Raw genomic sequence first — 27,148 nt, forward strand, 5'->3', positions numbered from 1 at the left:
TATACAAAATTACCTAGACAATCGTATATACAACAAACACCTAGACAATGCAGGTATACAAACAATTACCTAGACAACTGCGGTATGCAAACAATATACCTAGACAATGCAGGTATATAAACAATGTACCTAGACAATGCAGGTATATAAACAATGTACCTAGACAATGCAGGTATACAAACAATGGTAAATAGTAAAGGCAATTTCGACAAAGCTTGGACCATGTTAATTTAATTGTCCTTGTTTAGATCAATCCATTGTTTACTTTTCACTGTCTCCCCAATAAGCTGAACCAATATAAATACACAAGGTTATTTTACCCCATTGAATATCTTAAGTATTTATCTGTCTTACGTTAGTTATCATTTTTATGGGGATGGCTATGAGCTTTGATTTTGACCCTTATATACAGCAGTCTAAGGGTTGTTATTGTGATAATGCGAACATAGTAGTAAGGGGGTGGGGGTGAGAGGGACAGATGTAGGGGGTGGTCAGAGGTAGAAGCTGTAAGTGATGCATGGGAAGGGAAGAGGAATAGGAGTAGAAAGGAGAAGGGAGGGAGGGTAAGTGAAACGAAGGTGAGACGGAGGTTGAGGAGAGGAAGAAGTGGTAGTGATAGGAGGGTATGGAAAAAGGGGTGGAGGTGAGATGTAGGGTGTTGATGGAGGATAGAAGAAGGAGGAAGTGATATAGACGGAGTTTAGTTTAACAAATTTATTGGCAAAGCTTGTAGTACAGTTTGCCTATTCACAGAGTAATTCAGTCAGGTCTTGACACTGAGGGTGGTATCACTTCTCACTGCCGCAGAACAGGGTTCATACACAAAGAAATACATCATATTCATTAACAGCTATATATGTTGTTACGCCGTCTCTTAATTACTCCAATATCAGGTTCTAGGCGTAACCAAACAAAAAAAGTGAAGTAAATTAAAAGGAAATAAAAATAAATAAAGTAAACCCTTAAGAATTTAATTAAATTAAATATTAACACAATAAAGAGCCTCGTAGGCTGTCACAACAAATCGATTCACTATCGAAACTTTTAAGACACAAATGATACTAAACATCGAAACATCAAAGAAGTGCTTAAATATATAGAATAAAAATAAAGCACTGGATTACGTTAACACTACATAAACATATAAAAATAACTAACACTGAAATTAACTAGGTGAAACAACACTGAATTACTTGAATGTAACTAAGCAAGCACTGATGGACACATAAGAGACATAAATAGGTACTCACATAAATATACCACATTGGTGGTGACAGGAACAGTCACAGAAATAAAATGAAGTATAAGTAACAGGTGACAAGTGTCACTCAAAAGAACGTGAACTGAATGACAAGGAGGACTGGACACTGAACTCCCGGTTAGTTGGACCACTATACGTATATAAATTCCTTGCTAAAAACCCGCCGGTGAAACATGGGTCGTTTAACGATGCAGATGGTCGTTAGAGACAAAAGAATGCTTGTTACAATACTAAATGAAGAAATAAGATGGGAACTGACAAATAATAACAGTTAAAACCTTAACAGCATAGGGTAAGGTGACTAGATTATATAATAGTAAATATAACACATCATTACAGGAATAATATGGAATATGGAAGCATGTTATATAACAAAAAAATAGAAAAATACGACACGGTCGTAACAATGTATATAGGGTCAGATTCATGTGGGTAATGTCACTGTTCACTGCCATGCAGGACAGAGGTTCGTACACAGAGAGATGCATCATATTGACACTATATATGAAGTCAGCTTCATGTGGGTAATATGTTCACTGCCATGCAGGACAGTTCGTAATAGGAAATACATCATATTCATTAGCAGTATATATGGGTCAGTGGTTCACATATTGGAGTCATATATTCTAATTGAAGACTAATCAGTGTGGGCTAGCAAATTTGGGATAAACAGCAAGAATGTCCTCAAGCACACCCTGATTCAATGTAGTAATTACATAGTTCAAGATACAATAAGTCAGGTGGCCTGAAGTCTTTGACAGTGTCACATTCAATAATATAGTTTCAAGTGTATGCTTTGAGGTTTATCACAAAGTTTACATGCTGAGTGTTCGGTATGGGTACAGCGTTACTAACCTGCCAGATGTGTCTTCCTAGCCTAATTCTGGCCACGACTACATCACATTGTCTGGTTCTGTCCTTATGCTGGCCATACCGGTACCTCTTGTCACAAAATTTGTCATATTTACTAATGCTACAACTGCCAGGTCTCTCTGCATTTCTTATTTCTTCTTGATCAGAGTTCATGAACCTGACTTGAATGTTTTAATTACAGCATTGGACAGGCCAAGGTCACGGTCAACATTTTCTTTCTTACATGCCTCATTTGCCAGTCTATCAGCAAGGTCATGATACCTGACTCCAACATGGACGGAATCACACAAATTCTATACGAGTTGTTCTCATTGGCAGTTATCACATTCCTTTTAATATCACATACAACTTTAGACATAGAGCCTGTCGGGCTGTTCATTGATTTCAAACACTTTGAGAGTCTCAGAATATCACCACACCTCCACTTTTCTCTGAGGTAGTCTGTGGCTAAGTAGATTCCAGTTAGTTCAGTTTGTGTTGTGCTGGCCCAGTTGTTCAGCCTTTGCTTGTTTGACACTATCATCTCCTTTTCTTTATATATTACAATTGCACAGCCTGTTCTACCTGTGTTTGTCTGCACAGAACCATCAGTAAAAGCATAACATTCACTTGATTTAATACTCTATGTGTCTGTTAATAGTTTCTAGTGTGACACATCTCATCATCGGTGTTTTAACATTTGCTTACTACCAACAGGTGTAATTAATAGGAACTGATATATCCAGCCAGGAGAATGGCATTAATAGGTTCGTCTGGGGTGGACGGAGGACGCTCAGGGGTGAGAGAGGAGGGAGGAATGGTGGAGGGAAGTGATAGGCATAGGAGGGGGACGGGAGGGAGGGTGTAGTCGTGTGGTTGGGCACAATATCTCAACGCTCTAGATCATTCGCTTGTCGCCTCAATCCTGCCTTCAGTCACGTATCTTCAGCCAGACATAAGAACAAACTTAGAATTTCACTCCAGCTTATTGTACCTGAAGATAAACCTAACCCAACCTAACCTAATTTACTTATCCTAACGTAACCTCCCAAACACTGTTAGGGTGGTTAATCTTTAGGTGAAAAAATGGGCGGTGATTCTTCAGGTGATGAGAGTAAACATTGTCTTCTTCTCACAGTAGACTAAATCCTTCTTTTAAGGGTTAATTCTTTACGAAGAATTAAACATAAGATTAGCAAAGTTTCAGGCTTTTAACTAAGATACATTATATACGTTTTGGTAGAGAGAGAAAATTTTCACCAACTAATTATGTTGTAGAAAGAAAGGAGAAGTGACGATTATAATATATATGTTATGACGCCTAAATAGTCTTTCACTTGTTTTTATCTTGCGCGTATATGTAGAGACAAGAGAGATTTGAAGTGACCTATCATTGTGTATAAAACAGCTTACATTCCAAGTCATGTTTAAAGAATATATTTTAATCTCTTATGCAATAGATCCACGTTTAGAAAGAGAATAAACAACTTGATTATAAGAAGAGAAAGAGAGAATCAGTAACGAGGAAAAGTGTGTAAGGGCGCGGTATTTCCGGAGGTCCCAGAGTTTTCTTAGAACTGCCACAAACCTTCGCTCACCCCCGCACACTCCACAAACCAACCGCTTCCAGAAATATTCGTTTGATTTCACTCAGATACTCTTTTTATCCTATGTTTATCAAGTGATATCGAGTACATTGATAGTGTTATCTATCAATGGTAACGATAGATGATTATTGTACGTGTTTTGGTATGTATAAATAGAAACGCCTGTTACTACACGACCCGGATGGTCCTAACCCCTTGTGGTTCATGCCAGCAAGACCCTGGGCTGGGTGCGGCAGTGTGGCAAGTGTTATTTGTTCTATTATATCTTGCGACTAAATGTAAACGTAGTATGTATTTGACAGTTACTAAGGCTATTGTGCAAATGACATAGAGAGCAACAGGAGCGTAAGTAGATATGAGAGAATGAAAAGTGGTGACATTCGTGCTTGGTTGTGGCCGGTACTGGTGCAAGCATCGCAGGTAGGACGAGCGAGCACCTCCACCTCCCATCTCCTGCCCTCCCAGTCCTCTCCTCCCTCTCCGTCCCTCCCCAGCCCCAGTCACATGATCTGACAGGTTGAGGCGTGCTAGCGGAAACGCTCTCTACTACCAGGTTAAGATCACGGATCTTAGCAGCCAGGCGTGACTTGTTGTTGAGCCATGGTTGTGTGGCTTCACCATGTTGTTCTCTCTTGTTTTGTTTCTTATGCTATTGTCTCTTATTGTGTTCCTTGTTTTATTTATTTTCAGTCGTCTTTTCGTTTATGATTTTTTCCTTTTTGGTTTTCCTTCGTACTTTCATTATTATTATTAGTAGTAGTAGTGTTGGGTTTTATAGTTTATTTGTTTATCTTTAGTTAACTTCACAAAAACTCACTCGAGGTTATATCCTCTTAATTATCAATCAATGGTTGATTTGTTGCCACCACTCCTTAACTCACCAACTATGTTAGTAAGTATGGAAATAATTAGTTTTATATTCACTGATTCACTGTGTATAAAGTCACTTGGTATTATTTTCTCAAATGGCGTGAAGCTATCACAGGATTATGTAAATATCAAATTAAATTATAAATATTTAGTTACAAAATAAACTACATTTATATCAAAGGAGAGGCTAGTTATTGTGAAAGGTTTCATTATTAAATACATTATTACCTCCTTGGTCAATTCACATCGGCCCACAGTAATAGCAGTAAATAGTAGTAGTAGAAGTATTTTTGTGGTACAGTAATAGTATAAATATTTTAGAAGTAGGTAGCTGCAGTAACCAACAGTTTTCGCGCCACACCATTAATTCCTTGGTGTGTTTAGTCCAGTACACGCGGACGACCAGGTAGAGTCCACCAGCGAGCATAAACATCATCTGTTAAACTTTACGATAACTTATTGTCACGAGGTTCCTTATTTTGTAGTTTTAGCAAAAATATTAACCACTCTAACCTAGTCCAATCTAATCTAATCCAACCTAACCTAACCCCACCTAACCTGACCTGACCTAATCCAACCTATTCTAACGCAACCTAAACTAACCTCATCCCTCCCAAATAGTGTTAGGTTAATCTTGAGGAAATAAGCTGGGGTGGAGATTCTTCAGATGATCCCAAACCACATATTTTTATCCATCAATTTTAATATATTTCAATCACCAATCACCAAAAAAATCATTATAAAATACATTGAGACAGACTGTATTTGACATTTGCTCATAATAAACAACAGTACGAGTACACGGGTCAAAGGTTACAGCTACAACATTTTCGACTGTAATTCTTTTTATTTTGGCCAATTTCGACACGACTGCACACATAGGACAACCTCGATCTACAGATACAGAGATGGTGTTATTAGCCATTTTGTTGACAGTGGGAGGTCAAGGAGAGGTGAAACGTCATTAATATTGGAGGACGAAGAATCCATTTTGTTATGTTATTATTACTATTTCTATTTATGTTGTTATTATTGCCGTTTTATTATTATTATTTTTATTATTAGTAGTAGGTGGTGGTAGCAGCAAGAATAGTAACAGCAGTAGTAATAGTAGTAAATAATCTTCTCGCATCTGTATGCAGGGGATCTTTAACTTGCGAACCTCACATGAACCGAATTGCTGCCACGTTATGTTATGTTATTGTGGTGGAGGTGAGGAGGTGGGTTCATATAGACTAGTTACACAGCCATTGATAACACCACCACTGTATATCATTCGCTGGTAACGTCTGATACCATTTTGGGATTAAGTCTTAATATAAAGGCTTGTTGCTGTGTGTGTGTGTTTGGGGGTTCACTGTAAATGTATTAAATAATAATAATAATAATAATAATAATAATAATAATAATAAACGTTTTATTAAGGTTGCAGCCGGTGGGTGAAATATACATACAGTACTTACATTTGATTTAGACATTATGATATAATATGCATTGAATACATTTACAGGGCTGTACAGTACATTCTGTATATAATGTATGTGTGTATGTAGTTTATATATATATATATATATATATATATATATATATATATATATATATATATATATATATATATATATATATATGTGTGTGTGTGTGTGTGTGTGTACTGTACATTATCTTAATAATAAATAATAATAATAATTAACGGTTTGAAAGGCTTAACCTGAAGGCTGAAAATATACAGTTACATATTTGGGAATGGGTTTCGAATTACAAATAATATACAAGTAACATAAGTGATACAAATAAGATATATAATAACTAGATGAGAAAGCTCAAATTACAGTGCATTTGAACATAGTGACAGTGCAAGAGTAGTATTTACTGGGATGAATACACTGGTTTATTACAAGTTATTGATAATTTTTACAATGGTTGGGACTGGGCTGTTCTTATAGCGATCTTATGTATGTATAATAATAATAATAATAATTAACGGTTTATTGAAGAGCTTGAGCCAGAGGCTGAAAATATACAGTTACATATTTGGGAATGGGTTTCGTTACAAATAATATACAATAACACAAATGATACAAAAAAGATATATAATACTAGATGGGGAATACATGCATGAATACATATACAGGTTGACAACCCTTATCCGAAATTCAAAAACAAAAGCTCTAAAACCGAAAGTTTTTGTGGGGCATTTTTTTTTTTTTTTTTTTTTGACAGGGATTATGACCAGGGCACAAATCACTGACCCACATCGGGCCTGGGGGCAAAATGTAATAGTAATAATATTATAATAATAATAATTATTCATAGTAAATAAAAATTTTAATAATTATACACCAAAATAAAATAATGATTACAATAATAATAAATAATAATAATAATAAAATTAATAATAATAATAATAACAATAATACTGTAATAATAAAATAATAATACAGTAAAAGAAATGAAAAAAAAAAAAGATCAAAGTGAAACGACCTAGACCTATGAATTATTATTATTATTATAATTTTTATTATATTTTAGACCCGAGGCCCCAATGTGGGTCAGTGATCTATGCTCGGGTAGGCTAATACATATAAAACAAAACCTAACCATTCTGAAAACCGAAAATTCCGAAACCAGAAATGCCTCTGGCCCCAAGGAGTTTCGGATAAAAGGATTATCAACCTGTACAGTAAGTGCGTAGCATATTAGCTTGAGGAGTTAAATTACATCCAGGAAGTCGTAGGTATGTGTTAAATCGTTCAGATCGCAAAATGTAGAATGCAATGGCTGTTCACAACTTTTCTGATTAGAATAGAAATACACGGTGGTGCCAAATGTCCCTCGTGAGGTGAGGCACGCAGCGATGATAGTTTACACAGGGCGTATGGCAGCACCAGCGCGCTACGTCACACTTCGCGAGTTAAGTTAATTTCAGAATTTGTCGGTAGGCGATACAGTATTTCGTAAATGTGATAAAGGCAAGTATGCGTTTCAGTCAGGTGCTTCTGATTATTTGATTTTTTTACTGATCGTGGTTGATATTGAAATTCAATGATGGATCGTTATCTCACTAGAAGAATTGGAAAGGTTGTATCTCTCTCTCTCTCTCTCTCTCTCTCTCTCTCTCTACATAACTTGAATACCACATCTTTTTCACCAAATAGAATGGATGTCACTTCGTCGCCATTCATTCTTGTTTTCCATAAATAGTGTGCCTGATTTTAATGTCATGGGTTTGGATTAAACTGTATTTCTTCTTAATTTATTTGATTATATACATTTATTTAATTATTTACGATTTTATTATTATTATATTATTATTATTATTATTATTATTTATTATTATTATTATTGCATTCATATAACCACACGCCCAAGACAGTAGTAAATCCTTCCAACACCCGACTCGAAAAAGATTCATCAGATAAGAAAATACTAGACAGCAGATTAAAACCATACCACCACCACAGTCTTACTACATCCCTGAGGCATTATTGAACCTAACCTAACCAAACAAACCTCCAGAGCTTCTTACTTAGCCATTGTATCGACAGCTGGGCCTTCTTACCTTATGAAAGGAATCAAGGTGACTCATCCCGTTAGGTGAAATAATTTGAGGTGAAGATTCTTCATTTGATCAAAATAATTATTAGATGAAGCCGTTGTATGAGGACTCCATGATTTTGCAATACTTTCATTGTGAGCTAACGGCCAGATAGACAGACAGTCAGACAGACAGGCGACACGGGGTGACGACAACATCCGTCAGCTCAAGTCTACGAAAATTAAGGTGTTTGTCGACATAAATTTTCTAACGTAAGTCTGCGCTAAGATAGAATGTTTAGTTTTGTTTCATTTTTAGTGATTGTTACCTTTCGTTGTGTGTTTCCATTTTTTCAGTATCGTTTAACTAGAAGTTTCATTAGTTCTTACGGTTTCTTTTAATGTTGTTGACTTTGCGAACTTCTGATATTTTTTGATTTTCAAATTGATCATTAAATTCAGCAAAATCCGGAAAAAAAATATATATACATACATATTGCCCGGTATTAGAAATATATATTAATTCTATTTTATATTCTATCATCATATTATTCCAGAATATATATACAAATAGATTATATGTTTATAGCCTTATAGTGAAGTTTTTAAAATATTATACAGTATAACCATTTTAAAATCTGCAGGTACTGTAGTGTTAGCGGGGTCAGGCCATGACCCACACAACACATCCAGCTGAGCACAACTTCACAGTCATAATGTTTTGTAGACGTGTAGATCAGCCCCGTGCAGGTGATCTCGTCTCAAAAACACTTGACCTTCCTGTGAAGAATGGACAAGCAATGGGCAGATCGAGATGAAATGTGCTATTATAGAGTTCTGAATACTGTAGTACTGAATAATAATATTATAGAAACAGCTAAAGCCTCAATATAAATGATAAGTTTTCACCCAGAACGACACATAAGTAAGTACTGCGTAAATATTAAACATGAATGGGCGGGAATTTTAGAGTTAAAAGTATATAGCATTTTGCCTAATATTTCTCTACATACACTGTCTATCGCTTTAATATTCCCGAACAAATACAGATTAATTAATACTTTTATGATACATACAGGTACAATATATTTTGTGGGGTTAAACCGTCAACTTGATAATTTCATAGGTATCACCACACACACACACACTACACAACCACTTTACCCACACTAATCTCAAAACTGATCTTATCTGTTATAGATTTGAATCTAAAATTGTTCAGTGGTGTTAAATCATCCGTGTTGTGGAGGAGGAGGAGGAAACGAGTTGTTGAAGGAGGGAGGTGGCGGTTGATGGGATGAACGCAGGGAAGGAGGGTAGAGGGTGGTTGGGTTGTTGGTTGGGGAGGGTAGGGGTTAGTTCCTCGTGGGCTGAGTCATCACTACGTCAGGAGGCGCGCGCTGCCTTCTGGAATTCGACTGAATCACACAAACGTTGTTGACTCACTCGGTGTTCCAGGGCCGCCTACACTATTTCTAAATTGTAAACACCGGCGCCCACCGCATCCTCACTACGCCGGGGTATTGTACTTTACTCTTGGTATTATTACCTTCAGAAAGAATTTTGTTTACGATCACTATTCTGGCGCGCTAATTCTGATGTTTGTGGAAGTGTTGTGGATAAAGTTATTTATGTAAGTATGAGCGAGGTTATTGCACTATGTTTTCTTAGGAGAGTATTTCTTGGTATTAATGTTTTAGAAGAAGTCAGAAACTAGTTTATAATTGTTGGCACATTAAACTTAGTTCTGAAGTTATGTTTGTGTTTTTTAGAAGCGTATGTAGATAAGGATGACAGTGAGACCAGTTAGTACAGCAGGTTATTGTACTTGTTGTACAGTAGTTGTTATCCCGAGGAGAATGAAGTGTGCACAGAATAGCTAGATACTGCTCAGTCAATCTTTGTTAATGTTTGTGTAACTGAAGACAGCAAACCATAAAACTCAGTGTCAAAGCTGGTTGACAGTTAATCGTTGGTCAGTGTTGTGTTGTCACCTGACGATGAAATACAGTGTAACACCACCTCACTGTATTAGCCTAGCAACATCCTCACATCCCTCCTTCCTCTGGTGATTCACTTACACTTGAAAGGCCTACAGACGCAGTCATGACCTAAGTGTTGAGGACAAACACACATGTATACACAAAAAGGAATATACTGAGCACCATTATCTGAGGATGTGTGACGCCCACATCACTGACGACGTCAAGATTGCCTTAATGTTTCAGGGTGTCTGTCTGTAGGTGCTCTTTTAGTATATATATATATATATATATATATATATATATATATATATATATATATATATATATATATATATATATATGTGTGTGTGTGTGTGTCGTAAAATACAAACTCCGCTAAAGGCCTGCTGGTCTGATTTTAGCGAGTGATACGCAAAACACCACACACACACACACACAACACACACACACACACACTAATGAAAATGTAACCAGAAGTTACTTATGAATATATATATCGAGATTTTTTATAATTAGCCTCCAGGCACAGGTCACTGACCCACATCGGGGCCTGGGAAGCGAAATGTAACAATAATAATAATAATAATTCATAGTAAATAAATTTTAATAAAAATTACAAGATTGAAAATAAATAATAAAATAATGAATGATAATAACAACACTGTAATCATAATAAAATAAAGAAATAAAATAAAAATAAAAAGTGAGAAACGCTATACAGTTTGTTGTGTTGTCAATAGTAAGAAATAATTGAGACCCTGCAATTGTGTGAAATGAGGCAGAAAGTCAGATCACCAACCTGGGACTTGGTCACAATTTTTGTGATGCCATATGGCAGGGTCTACCATTAGACAATACATTATGCTTCCAATATCTTCCTAGGCGGTAGTACCTCCTGTTTGGTAGCTGCCTACTACCTACTACATATCGAAAGATTAGTCTGGTGTAAATAGATCTGAGAAGTGAAATCGATTATATAAAAAAAATCATGAAGCTGCACATCACGCAGCGCGAGTTCTAGTAAATGCTACAACCATCTCCCGCATAATGGAGACTGTTTACTCTGGGTATAGCACCATTACATCACCGCTCTTGATGTGCCTGTGTGTAGAGAGAGGGTCGTTTTCTTGGTTTATAGCTCAGAACCAACCTAAATATTAATGGTTACCCTCACCGTCTGACAAACACTCTTCTGCTGTGCTCCTAACTTGTATTCCCGCGCAAAATATCGTTTCATTCACCCGTGTCTGCAGGGGGACTTGTGTTATGATGTGCTCTTTATCTCACATTCACGACTTTAACTTGTTATTGTATCTTGGTAAATGGATGTTCAGAAATATTGTTTTCCAAATTCATATATGAAAACAAATTTTACGTGTCAGAATGCATCACAAACGCTGTAATAGTAATTGACTGGTAGTTGTACTGTAATTGAATCAACTTGGTAGATTTGACGATAAAGTTTTCAAAATAGTTCTGGCAATATAAAAACAAGAGGCCTCTTCCTCGGCACGACCGCCCCAAGATGGTCATTAAGTATCTAAGGGAAAGAAAGTAAAATGAGATTAGAAATAAAATGTATTAAGCACTCTTATATAGTTTTAATAATTTACATGACTTAAGAATTGTCTCTGAAAGGCGTCAAAAATATGTGGTTCCAGAGCCCCCAAATCGTTAATGTGCTTTACAAACACAACTCTTTAACTTTCGATATTTTTATACCTGTCCTGTTAACCTTGTTGTTTTTATTTGTAGTTCTTGTATATTCCTTAGAATATTATAACCCGGTGCCATAGTGCGCGAGCTCAGGTTGGCGGCGAACTCTGTAGGAAAACCAAACACTAATATTAGGTGAGGTTATTTTTTCCTTGGGTTTTAATCTAGATTTAGTTGGGTTGTTAGTTTTACGATTTGGAAAATGGCGGTGTAGCAGTGATGGCGTTAACACGAATGATAAGTTGGATTGATCAACTCGCAGTGAGACCTAAGCTGATCTTCCACTGACCTCCGTTCACCAGATCGAACAAGTTTCAGCAAGCAACATTGCCGCCAGACGAGGAGGATGTGGTGTTGTGGTATATGCGGCGTAGAAAAGGAGGGTTGATGCACTTTACATATGGCAGAAGGAACTGCATAACATCCATCAAGTAATGAGGTTTAGCGTCCTGCCAGATCCACTTAGGGGAGTTTCATTTACGTAAATACCGTGCAAAATTTCCACCTTTCCTTGCGATTGTGCACTGTAAAAATGGGAAAAGGATTTAAATGCATATGGCCTCGGAATGACGTTCAAAGCACTTCCATCCCACATTGTAGAGCGGTGATAATATTATCAACACGATTGTTGCTGAGACAACAGAAGCTGTATGGGAGAATTTCCATCAGAATATATGCCAGTGCCATAGGAACCCCAGAACGTTTCTCCCATCTCTGGAATTCCATAACTATCCCGGTTCAGTATCTACAAACATTAATTGCAAATCATACCATTCGTTTATACTTAAGCCATGTTGTGATGCTGAAGGGCTATTTACAATGATTGACGCAGGGTATGTTGGGAGAGGTTGTGATGGTGAGGACTTAACTTTCCCACTGCTGGAATTCTACCATTTGATGGAATTTGACAGATTTTCCTTATTATTTTGTGGCCGACGAAGCATTTCAAACCATATATAATGATACCATGTCCAAAGAGAACTCACAAATACAAGAAGAATATTTAATAATAGAATAAGTAGATGGAAAAACTATCGAATGCACTTTTGGAATGATGTAAAAAATCAAGTGCATGTCACCCATTGTTTGTGTTCTATAACTATGTTAAGAAAAACGAAGGGCGTCTATACGGGTATTAGCTACACCTTTCTCCTGAAGAGCCAGATATCGATGATATACACGACCCTGATGTAACAGATATAAATACATTAACAGCTAAGTCAAGGACAAAGTCAGTTAGAGGTCATTTTGCAAATTACTCTGTAAAACCTGCAGCAGCTTAACCCTGGTAATGGAAATATTGTGTAAAATCCAATCAGTGACATGGCCAGTGTCATCTCTGCAAAAATACTTGCCAGTATCGTCCATTTTAACTGACACTTTCTATAAATTGGCACCTTAGGCTGTATATGGATGTTTATCAATATAACTATACTTGTCTGTATCTCATTCAATTGCTACTGTCTGTCATGAGTTGTCTGTGGCTTTTTATTGAGTAATCTGCAAGTGTGTAATTATAAATGCACAGATGATTCTTTATCTCTTGAACAAATCGGATATTGTAAAGTTGATCACCACGGGCCATTGTATACTTATTTCAGCCTATCCCTTAAGAACAAAGGAAAATATTCAGTTTTATCTAACGCAGTCATGACGTCATAACATTATACCTTACAGGGCTACGGCATAAAATAATTTCAGTATTATTTAAATCACCTGTTAATCCTTATGCTTTACTGATTGATTTAAGGTTTTAGTTAAAATCGATTAATAGAGAGAAATAAGTAAAATATGTAGAATATTTTTATGTCAACTTTATAATACTTCCGTACTGTTTTATGTTATGGTTCTCGTCAACAGTTCAAGTTGTATTATTTGTACAATAAATATCTTCAAGTATTTGGTATTAATTAACATGGATGAGGGTGAAATTGTCACGCCCTACATGAAACCATGGAACTGTTCAAAAAGGAATTAGTTACAATATGTGTCCTATGGTCCGTTACTCCAAGTAAGTGAGCCACGGCCAACTTTTTCATAGAAAGCGATTATGCAATGCCGCAATTTCACTGTTTTATAGTGGACACTGTCGTAGTTTATGCAAATGTGTTAAAAGGTTATTTATAAATTAAACCAACCTAAATTTGAGTTGATATGAAACAAGCAGTGGAAGCATTGTTAGATCTCACCAACCCAACCAAACAAACCTCACAGATGAAAATAAAGTAAGAAAATAAAAAATAAAACAAATAACTCGTCTGCGGGCCAGTCATCAATATTAACCGGACGGGATGTTAATATAAAGGTCAATTTAGGATAATAGCCAGGTTTCGAATTCTGTTATTTTATTGTTTTGCAACCACATTACCTAACAAAAATAAGACCAATTTCTTCTATGACACTCTCTGCGCTGACGAGAAATAACTTCCCCTTGAAGAGCTCTGTTCTCGGCAATATGTAAACAATGAACTGAGGAGAATGATGTTTGTGATTTGTTTAATGGCTTGCATTACCATTATGGTCAATTTAGGATAGTAGTGGTTGGTTAGGTTAGGTCCTTCCCCCATCCCTGTCATGGAGGAAGGGTAACTCGAAAATGGGAAGTTAGCACCAGAAACGAAGGTCAGATTTGTTCGAATAACAAGAACCATAGGAAGTAATTATTTATAACTTCACAGCCGCTGGTTTTCATAGAAAACAAATATAAAATGCTGCAATTTTACTGTGTTTATAGTGGACAATGTTGCAACTATAGCAAATGTGTCAAAAGTGTTTATTTAAAAGTTCAAGTTTAGTTAACCTAACCTAACCTTAAACTTACCTCACCTAACCACTCCAACCTAACCTAACCTAACCTAACCTAACCTAGCATAATCTAGCATAAACACCTTCCGTGGGCTAACTTACTGAAACAGAAGTGGCTGTGAAGTCCTCCATATTAGCCCAAACTTAATATACTGAACCTTAGTATCTCAGAAGAGTGTTTAGGTGAGTTGTTGGTCAAGTCTGAGTGATACTTTCCTTTTACTTTATCCTTTGCCACTGATCACACTCTTAGTCACCTGCGGTCGGTTCGTCTCTGTTGACACACTGTTGGCAAGTACTGGACATATACTGGCTCAAAATATATCTGTACCTGCAGTAGTGTTGGTCAAATCTGACCTTGAATGAGCTCACTCTCTCCATCACAACGCTGGTAGGTTACTCTGAGGGAGTTACATGAGTTGTGCACCTCATTACTGTATTAAATTTCAACATAGAACATTAATGCTTTCAGTTAAGATTTAGAAAGGTCAGCCACAGAACTCTATATTGATTTTTATATACTGTGGGGAGAGCAAGCTCCCCCTCCCCCCACCCTCCCCAAAAAATAAAATGGACACCAAAAATCACACTGGATATAGGTACAACTCCCATTTGATGGACTGTGTTGTTAATGGTTAGGTTAAGTTAGGTCAGGTAAATCAGAAAGAAAGAATGCCATCTTAGTAACTATAGTCTGCTCACCACACGCACATTAGGCTACCGTACCAATAGTCATTAACATTTCACAAAGGTGCCTTTTGCCCCCCATCAAATACTGTACCAAATATTGCAATGATTTATGACAATTTTGCCATAAATTTATTATTTTGAATTTTCTGACTTTTTAATTTCAGATTTGTTTCTTTAGGTTCCTATATGTCTTCTTTGTTGTTGGGTTACATTAGGTTTACAGAGCCCCTTTCAATTAGAGGTTAAGTCAGGTTCTTATGGTTTCTATGGTTAAACAGTATTAGGTTAGAACTTGTACAGTACTGTATACTGATATTTGAGAGTTATGAGGTTAGGTTCTTGATCCTTTTATTTGGCAAAAACTTAGTTCTCCACCATTTTGGGGATGTTCTTGATAAACTGAAAACTTTTTACTATTCTTTTGTTTTAATCATTTTGCACTTATCAGCTTACTGACCATTTGGACAATTGGTTTATCAATGTTAGTATAAGGGAAAACCGAGGACTAGGAAGCCTGTGATGATTGGTAGGGTCACACTGGATAACACCCTTCTCACGTGTGTCCAGGCCAAGGCTTGAACTCCAGACATTGGTGAGAGTTACACATATTACCACTGTACCACCAACACCCCATAACTCAGCTCCTTAACCCTGGTGCCTGCTCTTATATACAGTACTGTACTGTATTACTTTTCGCTGGTTAGGTTTGATTTCGTCAGTTTATTTTGCATGTTTTCACCACAATTTTCCTCTACTTCAGAGCCCTGCCCACTGTGTGTGATCCAAATTGCAATTTCTTAAATGAAATTGAAAAAATATATGTGCTGTATAAATATATGATGAAAACACAGTGAGATGTCCTACAGTAGGTACTGGTAGTTAATTAAAGCACATACTAATCTATACAACCCAGTGAAGTTAGCTCTGACAGTTTTCAATTCAGAAAACTTCTTAACTTCAGACTGTAATAATGCTTGAAGAGCCTTGTATAGCACAATGTTGCATACTCATATGTACTGTACAGTATCACATATTTAGCTACAGCACTATATTTGTATGCAGGGGTCGATTTACGAACGAGCATACGTCTGAATGGGGTTAAACTTAAATTTGATACAGGGTACAGTACTGAATTTCTTTTCCTGATGACTTATTTTTACTTTTATTTCTGCATTATCTATTTCTTCTTTTCTCTTAAATTAAGGAATTTTAGATGTATATAAGGACTTAGGCTGTGATAATGTGGGATTTTAAACACTATTCTGTATGTATGGTATGCACATAGCATGTGTTCGACTTAAACGTCCTCAGGAACAGAACCAGTTAGTAACCAGGACCACCTGTAATAGTAAATGGTAATGCAGTACAGGTTCTTGATGACAGTATCACAGTTAAGAAGGAAAATGAGAATATTAATTTGAGTTTTGTAGAAAAATTATGTTATGCTGTACATATAATATTTGGTGTACAGTGATCCTCGGTTAACAAAATTTCGGTTATCAATTACCTTCCATAAGAATCTTCAATTCGTTAACGAAAAAATTTGTTCACGAAATTCTTACGAAATCATGTCAACATGTTTTAGCTTACCAGCTGGATTATTAGTCCACCAATACAGTAATCGGTTCTAGGGCCTAAATTCATTCCCATTTGAGTAAATATCAAGAAGGTTGTACTATTCAATAATTTTCCAAGCTTTATATTAAAATTTTTAGTCATTTTAACACTTATTTAACATAATTGGAGTACAGGAAACTAGTTTTGGTCTTAATCAACTTGACTCACCCACCAAGGCGGTCAGTTTGTATCTCTGGTCAGTGGAGGTAACATCTTGCTTGTGGCTCTCTTGAACATAAACTATTTTTATGTTTTTACTGTACAATTATTGGTCATAATGAAATTTATTTAACATATTGACAATACTGTATATAGTGTAGTGCAGTGTTGATTTAAAGAAAATAATCTTGAATTACACCTAGTGAACTTAAAATTTCATGGGTGAAATGGCGGCATGGCGTGGGGTGATTCTCTTCCACCCCACTTCCTTCTCTCTCCTTCTCCTCCACCCCTTCTAATTCCCATCAGCATCATCATTAACCAGGACCCTTCTACATACACACCTCAAAGTAAGTGTACTTTACTGCATTTATTTTACTTTGTATGTAATTTTCGGTGAGCTGGAACCAATTACCTAAAATCCCATTGAAACAATGGTTTTGGTTAACGAACTACCTTCTGGAACTTTGCTTTCCAGTTATTAAAAAATCTTGAAAATACCCATACAGTACGTACATCAGAATATCCTAAAATATAGTATCTTTGGTCATGTCCCTTTTTCAGTAATTTTTCATATTTACATAAATAATTGTGGTAGATTTTTAAAAGTGTTGAGGTGAACTGAACACTTGCTAACATACCATATGTACTGTATCTTTTTTTATGTCTCATTGTGATTATTTTTTATTTTTTTACAGACTGGCATTTCGATCACTTGTGAGGAAGTATGAGTGTGATCTCTGCTTCACTCCTATGATTATAAGTGACTGCTTCATACAGTCCATTCGGGCCAGACATAGTGATTTCACTACATGTAAAGGTGAGTTTTTGTTTGTTTTGTAGTGTCTCTGGACCCGGAATAATTTTTAGTGTGTAATGTGCCGATAATATCATTAAAGGAAAGGATAGGAACATAAGAAATAAGGAGTCTGCAATAGGTCGGTTGGCTGTGCATGGCAGCTCCTGTCGAGTTACTACCACTCTCTATCATCCATGAATTTATGTAGCCCCTTTTAAAACTTTCAGCATTCCAGCACTTGCTACAAAGTTGCTAAGCTTGTTCCACTTGTCCACCACACCCTATTTGTGAGCCAGTTCCTTCCTATCTCCTCCTAAACCTAAACTTATCCAACTTAAATCCGTTGCTACAATTAGTATTCTGCTCGAATATTATAAGAACTTTATCTATATCCCTTTATTGATTCCTTTCACCCACTTAAATACTTCTATCATATCTCTTGGTGTGCAGGTATGGCTGAGATCAATATATACTGTACCTGTAAAATATGTTTATAATAGGTTAGTACTGTACTGGTAAATGATTTGTAATTTGAAGAAATTAGCAAAAATAGGAAAAGATGGTGTTCAGTATACAGGTACAGTATAAAGAAAATATAATTTATAGTGTTCATAAAATAGATGAGGTAGTAACTTAAATCTTTTGTTGTGACAAAGGTATATACAGTACTGTACAGTACTGTATATACCTTACTCTTTCTATACAGTATTTTCTCTTAGTCATCATACAAAGCTTCAGTTTTAATGGTTTGAAAAGCATTGTTGCAGTACAGTGCATGTAACTATTGTTTTATTTATTCTTTCTCTGAAAGGAAGCAAAGTTTGAGTTGAAAATTTTATTTTTTGTTTGTGGTAAAACTAGTGTACACTATACTATTATTCACATCATCTCTGAGAGAAGTCAAAGTTTCAGTTGAGAAAATTATTAAGATTAATAATTCTTACAACCTATTGTACAGTTTACTACCTGTAATAATGATGTAACAAATGCATATTAATATGTTTGTATGCTATAGTTATCTTTTGAAGGAAATTTTTAATTTTTTTTCTTCTCATTTGTACAGTACAGTATCTTGCTTGTGATTTTGTGTCTGTTTTCCTGCCTTTTAATGTTTATAAGTTCCTAAGCATGTGAGCTCAATTCATTACAGGTATAAATAACAAACATATAGTACTGAACCAAGAATAATATAACAAATGCAATTTTTCAGAGGACGCCCTTTTAGTTGTGCAGTTTAGCAAGTAAAGGTGAAGATTGGGCTCAAGCTACAAAATTAGTTGCTCGTGAGTATGTCACATGAAGAATACTGTGTGTAATATGTCTGCATGTGTAACACATTTCTCATCTACAACAAGTTGCTTTTGTATGTACAGGTACTGTACACTCATTTCAAAATATCTTTATGATTTTGTGTGAGACAATATGACACAACAGGCGAAGGTTTTGATAACCCTAATGAGACAACAGGAGTCTCTGTGTTAATTTTAAAATTCATCAGACCCTTCCATAAAGCTACCTTTTTAGGCGAGTGTACAGTACTAGCACTGTACAGTACAAACATGCTACACACACACACTAGTTACTAAATTTCTTTGGGAGGTTTGACAAACTTTCACTTCTTGTGCACCTCCTCCATCATCATCATTTTTCCATATTTATTCTAGTTTATACCAATTCTCCTGGACCTTAGTGCATTCTGGAATAACATGTATTGTACACTCGCTACAAAAGTATGTTTACAGAGGGGTATAATGAATTTCAAAATAAACACCAGTACAGTAGGGTTGTCAGAATCCTTTTTTTTTCAGTTGTGTCATCTTGTCTGACACAAAAAATTTTAATGATACTTTTGGAACAAGTTTCCGAATCATTAACTTCTCTCAAAATGCAATATCTCCTTCTGATCTCATTGTTCATAATTGTATCCCATATCTTAATTCCAGTAATGAGAGGCTGTGAGATTAGGATAAGAAAGCGACTCAGGTTCATGGTAGCAATATCTGTCTTAGCTGGAATCCCTTTTTGTTGGAAATGAAATTTGTTCAGAAATTTTTCGAAAATTTCTCTTAATTCTGGAGTTTGGGAACGATTTTCTGAGGTTGAAAATCAGGCACATTTTCTGAAAATTCTAGAAACTCTCCAATTTTTTTTCGGGTTTGGGAACAAATTCTGAAGATGAAATAATGTGTCATTGTGGAATATTTCAAGAAAATTTCAGAAGCAGCTCTCCTTTTTCAGGGTTTGGAGCTAATTCAGGGATGAAATAATACACAATTTCTTGAAAATTTTAGAAAATTTTCCCATGCGTACACAGTACTGTATCTGGAAAAATTAGGGATGGGAGATATTTTCGGGTTTGAGAGGTAGTTGTCATTATCTCTGACTCCTGGAAGTGTTCTGCACCAATTGTTCTGGGTAACGGGGATATCACTGTACAGGTACTACTACTACTACTTATCTTTTGGTTACATAATGTCCACCAAATCTAGTATGGTACAGTACCACCAATATACTTTACAACTGTATATAGATGTACAGTCGGGGTCAAAAGTCTTGAACACTTGACGGTATTTGGCATGTAAGTACCCAAAGAGCTTAGGTATTAAGGAGAGTTTTATCTCATTTTGTGGTTCAGGCATAATATGTGATGACAAGTAGTGTTATTAGTATATCCCACCCATGAATGTATAACTCAGTAGATGCCAGATATTGCCAAGTGTTCAAGATTTTTGACTGTACATATAGACAGCTTATGGAGCTGTAATAACATAATGAGAAGACCATCCTCATCTCAGTGTGTATCTTGTAGTGTTTACCTTTTCAGGGGACTACCTGGGGGGAGGAGATTATAAAGAAATGCTTAATTGATTAAGTTATTTTATAGGATGGTCTATTTTGTTTAATGAACCTTTGATTTTGAAAATAATGACACTACAGTATTATTTTGATGAGAAGTATGACATAGAGTGATTATCATGACTTAAGTACCTTTATGCAATTATGAAAAACAGGCAAGAAAATTCATTATCTGCTTCATCAATCAAATAGGTATTAGGCATATGCGACCAAGTGGACAAAGTGCCACTATCGTCAAAATCAATATTTATTCACAAAGGATAGAGAAACCACCTTTGTATCCCAAGAGACTTCGGAATAAGTGACAGGCAGTGAGAGTGGCAGGCAGCAGATCACAAAGAAAAGTGCCAGAGGTCTCCATTATTTTCTGGCACTTTGTTCATTCTGGTCATACGCTTCATATCTAGTTGAAAATAAACAGTCACACGAATTGGTTTAGGCATGTTGATCAATTCTTAAGTTAAATGTTTCGAATTATGGCCAAGTGTATATACTAGTGCAGTGCTGGGAAAGTTGTGTGCAGTATGGTACAGTAGTCTATTCAGAAATTTATTTAAGGTAGATGAATTAATTACTGGTAGATAGAGGCATAATGAGGACAAGACAGATGGACAGAGAGGATGTGTGTTTTGTAGGAGATGGGGATCTATTGAAGCATTGTTATTGTCACAGGTTAAAAGTCTAAGGTTAGGCAAGAACATTAACCATAAATTTCACTCATAAACAAATAAAGATGTGATCCAGATAAAATTCTAAAATAATAAATGGAAGTTACTAGACTGAGAATAAATCACTTATGAAGGAATTAAACTTGTTGTAATTTTCTTTTAACTATACTTAATATTTGCAAACAAATAAACACACAAAAGTTATATAAAAAGTTAAAAGTGATAAATCACTTGATACAAGAGAAATAATAAAATCACTGATAAAGGGAGAAAAGTATGAAACACTGAAAACACATAGATATATAAAGAAATATGAGTACAGCTCCTCCCGACTTCTGACGGGGTTAGGGACCAAATCCAGGTAGTAAGTCGAAAATGCTTAAATAATACATAGAAAATCTAAAATGGGTGTCTATTTTTCTTCTCAGCACCACAAAACTCTCACTTTAAGCTTGTCTCCCATTTTAAAGTGAATTAAAAACGAAAATTTTGTCTGTGTACTAGCGTTGGGACTCGAAAATCGTAATTTGACAAAATTTTGGTACTACGAGGCTAATTAAATAGTGCGAATTGGTCGTAAGTTGAGGCTGTATAAATACTGTGATGGCCTCAGACTGAGAAACTGACGTAACACTTTGGTAGAATCACTGGGCAAGGAGAATAAGTGTTGTGTCTTAATGAGAAATAATCACTGGGAAGGTTCACAGGTAGGTTACAATTGTTACAATAAGCCCATATCTAAGGCTGACACATCCTAAACCTTTCATGTGTACTTATTGTACACCTGAAAGGACTTAGCATAAGTTAGTTGGCCTTGATGAGACTTGAGAATCCTCTGGAAAGAAGGACCACCACAGGTTAACACATTGAAAAAAAGAGAGAACTGAAAATCCACAGAATTCTGAGCTCCCAAGCCATGCAACCACTTTTAAAACCGTATTAGAAGCGTGGAGGCGGGACTTCCGATTCTAAAATGTGATTGGTTCCGCTGTGATGTTATCTGGTGTTACGGAAACAAGTTGAAGCATGGGGCAGGAAGTGGTGACTGCCACCGCTATGTTGCACCAGGACTTCTAGAGATTTTTATACTGGCAGACGAGCAAGGGATGTGTTACAATATCTTCTACAATTCCACAGCTATTGCGATGGTGTTGACCTAAACTGTGGGTGTCCGCAGCGTTGGGCCATGGCAGGAGCTCACAGGCCTGCCTCATCCACAAACCTCACCTCGTGGCGATATGATACACCAGACCCGTAACACTGTCACCGATCCCGACTTTACTGTGTCTATCAAGATCAGGCTCCACAAAGATTATAAGTAAGCTATTTTTACCATATTTGTTTTGTATTATTTAAGTTTTATATAAGTGTATTTTGAGGGTTTGTATATTTCTTTATACTGTATATATTTCTTTCTTATACAAGCCCTCTTCACTATCGTTCAGGAATGCCAGATTTAGTAATAAACACAGACTCTCCCATCATGCATAGTCATCTTAATACAGTGCAGCATTAGTTGATATTTTTCACCAGTCTTCATTTTTACAATAGCAAACATTTTCTCAAGTGATTGGAAGATGAGTAAGTGGAGGATCACTGGTAAAGGGGAGAGTGAGAGACTACATGGTGAGAGAGACTACAATACATGGGGAGAATGAGATACTACATGGGCATAACCTACTAAACCTTACACCTGATCCTACTTTAAAGATATTTAAGGTTACTCTTATCAAACCAACTACAGTACTGTAATATGATCACCTCTTGATCAACAATACACTTATCTCAGTCTTAAAGGCACAGAAGCTTCAGTAATGAGGAAGAAGACAGCTCTGAATCATATACTTACCAGGCTACTTGTCCATATTAGTTTGAATGACAATCCATGTTTGTACCTAATTGGGGAAGTGGGGAAGGGGGGGTGATGTCTGTAATGTGTGGCAAAAGTGAGTCATGTTCATGTTATACATATTAAGGAGTGAGGTATTGCATAGTAATATGAGCTGTAGGTGAAACAAGGTGAACATAGCCCTGGTCACATATAATTGTAGTGGATTACTCTACTCTCTTGGAAAGACTGTAAGAATATTTGTACAGTACAGTATTCCTTTAAAGCTCATGAGTTTTAAAGCTTGCGTCCCATGGAAACTCAGAGGCTGTGTGCCAGGGATCAAGAGGAGTCAACACTACAGGACAGTAAACAGCACCATATTTCCCAGGTCATAAGATGCACCCTATAATTAGCGAGGTATATTTTGGAAAAATAATTTTGCAGATTTAATAGTCTACTGTACTGGCAAAGCCTAGTCACTGGCTATATGCTATCATGTTTCTCACTACCACAGCTCACTATCACTTTATGGACCTATTACCAAACATTTGTTGGTATTATTAATAAAATTTACCTAATTTAATACAAAAGGATATAATTATCATTATAGGTACTTACGGTATACACATTACAAATACTTATCGGTACGGGCATGTTCACTAGGAACTGTCAAGTACAGGGATTGTTTACATCCTGTGCACCAGATCAGCTGACATTTCAGTAGTATTGTCTTTGCATTGTCACTACCACAACTATCACTGTATGGACTTAATGTCCATACAGTTTTATTCCATGTTTATGTTTATTTACTTGTTATTTCATAATTTATCATATTGTCTTATGCATACATAATGTTGTTATACATGTGTACAGTACTAGTAGCTATTTACAGTATACAGTATATGTATTTTGCACCTCCTGGGGCTGGCATGAAAAACTTCATAGATTTTGCATTCTCACAGGGTCCATTTACCTAACCCAGCAAACTTTAAGGAATGAAATATTTTATTCTTGTTTGTATAGCATTATAGAAAGCTGAATTCAAGCTTTCAAATGATATCCCTGGTGTCTTAATATGTTCCTGAACCAGATTATTGGGAGTGATTAGTCACAGATGTTTCATACTGAAGTAGATACTTGTGGAGGAAATTTGTAAACTATTACAACTTCTGTGGTTACTTTGGGTTTGGTAATCCAAAACTCAGGTTTAGAGTGACAATGTCTTGACATATTTTATTTTTTAGCGTGCAGCTCTGCTCATTATTAGCCAAAATGATAAGTCTATTGTAAACAAACCTCATGTATACTGCCAGACAAAAGTGCATCTTGTTTCAATGTCAAAATATAAAAAATATTGATTATCTTTTCAGGGCAATGTACAGTACAATATATACTTCTATAGCAGAACACATCTGTTATAACAGTTTGAATACATGAATGTCAACAAATGAAGAGTGAGACTGCATTTGAGTTTGAGTCTAGGCATTATGTACCAGAGTGGGAAAGTGTTTATAAGAGTTATGAATCATAAGAAGAGCTTCATAAGCTAAGAGTCATGCAGGGATGGTTGCCATTTTCCACAATCATTAGTATTGTGGGATGTAACCAAATATGTAGTGACTTTGTAAAGGTGACTGTTTAGTGTTTATGTACTGTACTAAACAATGATATTGTAGCATATCAGCAGAGTTCAGAATCATAAGTAAAGTGTTGACATACTGTATGTGTTTCACATACTTTTGATGGATTTGATTTTTTTCAGGTGGGGAATCAACACATCAGTAGATTGGATGACAAGAACCACTGACGTTTATGGACATCACACCTCTCAATTTCTTTCTCTGGGGTCACATAAATGGCTCTCGGACGATCTTACAAGATAACAAATTTTAGGTGAGCTCAGAGGAAGAAACTGAAGGTGTGATGTCTACAGTCCTCAGTGGTTTTGTCATCAATTTTACTGATTTTATTCCCTCATCTGAAAAAACAACTAATTTTCCTGTAGTGCATGACATAGAGAAAACCCAGAACTGAATTGAATTGAATTGAAAAGTTTATTTAGCCAGAAAACACAGATACAGAGTGGATAATAATAACAATATTAACATGGCTGAGCCAGTTGAGAACCTGAGCTCTCTTTGAGGCACCTGATATATACTATACATTTATCTCAAGGAAGTATTATGTAACATTTAGTATCATCTGGAATAGCAATAGCATGGTAGTAATAAGTACATCTCATAGTGTTACCACAATATTTTATATACAATACTTACAGTGCTTTTGTAGCTGTGTATAGGTATACTGTATGTTGCAAATTGTGTCACAGCCAGTTATAACCTGCAGGACGGCTCTTCCGTTCTAATTGGACTTCTCCTTCTTAATGTTTAATCACCAGAACATTCCTAAATTATTGACCAGCTTTGGAGTACAATATACACACATGTTTCCACTATATGAGTACAACCTGTATAATGATTTATTGAGCCACAGGGATAACTGCAACAAAAGGCAGGTGCTAGGTTGTGTAATTATACTCTTTGCAAGGAAAAATATATATTGTATAATAAAATTGTAAATATATACATGAGTTTTAAATTAAACACTTTTGAATACTTCTGCCTATGTGGGAGAAATAATAGACTTAGATCTCACCCTATAGCTAACCTAGGAAGAAAGAGTCAAACCTTGCCAACAGTGACCACCAGACACATAGATGAGTGAAAGCTGAATGTCCTGGCCTTGCAGTTGCCAAGTTGGCGGGGCACAGGCTCTATCACAATATTCAAATAAACTACCTAGTCAAACTAATAGATATTAAAAATAAGATGAGTACTAAAATTGTATGATCAGATTATGTAAATACAATATGCAGTACTGTACTATGAATCTAAGGCTGGACTAGGGTAACATATTAAAGGTTTATAATGCAAGGTGTATGGATTCTCAGCTGATCCCTGTTTTGATGAAATGAGCAAACAAGCTGACAAACCATTCCTGTGTGACCTGTAACCCAGACAGGGTATATGTTGCCATTATTTCCTCAGTGCTTACCTTAAACTACTACATAATTATGACAATGCAATAAATGGACAAGGACAATGGCTATGATTCAAAAAAATTAACACATCATATGACAGTTGGAATTAAAACTTTACAGAGTTAGATACCAAATATAAAATTTATCAGAAAAAGTCCATGAAAGTTAATTATGAATTGGGAATAAACTTGAACCAGTGACATGTGGATATTGGTCCTGTTTTTGTTTTTGGTATTGAAAATGAAAAAACTTTGTACATAATTATTTCAGACACACAGTAGACTTTGCAAGACAAATGGAAGCTGCTGGGCGCCCTTCATCACTGTTCCGCGAGGCACTCAGGATCAGCGAGGTGACCAGTGTGCCTGGAAGCTATTGCAGATATCAAGAGTGCACTCCAGATTCCAGTAGTTGCTGATGTCGTGGATGATGCTCACGGATACACCCACGTTACAGGAGTTGATGGTATGGGTAATGTAGCTCATGGTTGTGTTATGAAGATATTTGAAAAGTTGCAATAGTTTTGTAAATTTCGTTACTGCTCATAAATATGATTTTTGTCTTTCAACTATTTTTCTTAAGTCTCCTATGAACATAGTACAGCCACTCCTCGACTCACGGCAGGGTTAGGGACCCAAATCCAGGTCGTCGAATTGGTCGAAAATGCAAAAATAATACATAGAAAATCTAAAATGGGTGTCTTTCTTCTCAACCCAAAACTCTCACTTTTATGCTTGCCAGCTATTTTAAATGGAATTGCAATTTTGTCAGTACACAGCAATCACTAGCGTTGGGACTCGAAAAGACGTAATTTGAAAAAAATTTGGTATGACTGGGAGTGCGATGTCGGGTGGTAGT

At 36.1% G+C, this 27,148-nt stretch overlaps 1 pseudogene; it reads left to right on the plus strand.

Moving 5' to 3' along the window:
- The first annotated feature begins 13,810 nt into the window (after positions 1-13,810).
- Positions 13,811-26,811, plus strand: LOC121864404 (annotated as a pseudogene).
- The last annotated feature ends 337 nt before the right edge of the window (positions 26,812-27,148 follow it).

Source organism: Homarus americanus, unplaced genomic scaffold (assembly GCF_018991925.1).
Source record: "Homarus americanus isolate GMGI-L3 unplaced genomic scaffold, GMGI_Hamer_2.0 scaffold60504, whole genome shotgun sequence".
NCBI classification, from domain to species: domain Eukaryota; kingdom Metazoa; phylum Arthropoda; class Malacostraca; order Decapoda; family Nephropidae; genus Homarus; species Homarus americanus.